Source organism: Sinocyclocheilus anshuiensis, unplaced genomic scaffold (assembly GCF_001515605.1).
Source record: "Sinocyclocheilus anshuiensis isolate Anshui unplaced genomic scaffold, SAMN03320099.WGS_v1.1 scaffold1197, whole genome shotgun sequence".
Taxonomy (NCBI): Eukaryota; Metazoa; Chordata; class Actinopteri; order Cypriniformes; family Cyprinidae; genus Sinocyclocheilus; species Sinocyclocheilus anshuiensis.
In genome coordinates this window covers 514,225-515,121 of record NW_015551084.1, presented here as the reverse complement: position 1 = coordinate 515,121, position 897 = coordinate 514,225, and positions in this window count along the sequence as shown.

Genomic DNA, 897 nt, shown 5'->3' with positions numbered 1-897 from the left:
TATTTCTGCATTATCAGTGGTGCAGTGAAAACGTGAGCAGTTTGCTTCTGACACGATTGACCCGTGTTCGATTCTGGCTTGTCAAATTTGTGCGTCTCCTTTTCCCCATCACATACCAGATCAGAAATGAATTTATTTTCAATAAAATTAGGTAAACATTTGAAGTGGAAATAAAACACCTTAATACATTGTGTAAGCTTAGCTGCAGGTAGGTTTGTCCAAATAAAGTGGCATTCATCGAATAAAATGTATGATAATTTACACTCAATACATGTTATTGCATACTGTTCTATAATGTACTACAGAACTGAAGTATAAATATCTGCCACCTAACTACTATTTACATGCCTGTTGCAAAAGAAAATGCTACCATTTTAGTGTAAACAGAATTTCATTTGCACTTAGCATAACTAGACTACATTTTCCACTTAAAGGCACTATGTAATTTTCACCTCTAGAGGGCGCATTTCAAAATAAACAGACAAAAGGCGTGGTGCGATGACGCTGTGACTCTGGAATCATGGGATTTTCTACAAAACTGGAAATCTAGGGGTATGACATCATTGGCAGGTGACACAATGACACTATGGACAGTCCGTGTCACTAGTTAAAAATTGCTTATTTCTCTGGATTTAAACATACTCCGAAACATTTGGGATAAAGTTCACAAGTCAGCAAAAAAAAAAATAAAATAAATATATTTATATATACACACACACACAGTGGGTACAGAAAGTATTCAGACCCCCTTAAATTTTTCACTCTTTGTTATATTGCAGCCATTTGCTAAAATAATTTAAGTTAATTTTTTTCCCTCATTAATGTACACACAGCAACCCATATTGACAGAAAAACACAGAATTGTTGACATTTTTGCAGATTTATTAAAAAAGAAAA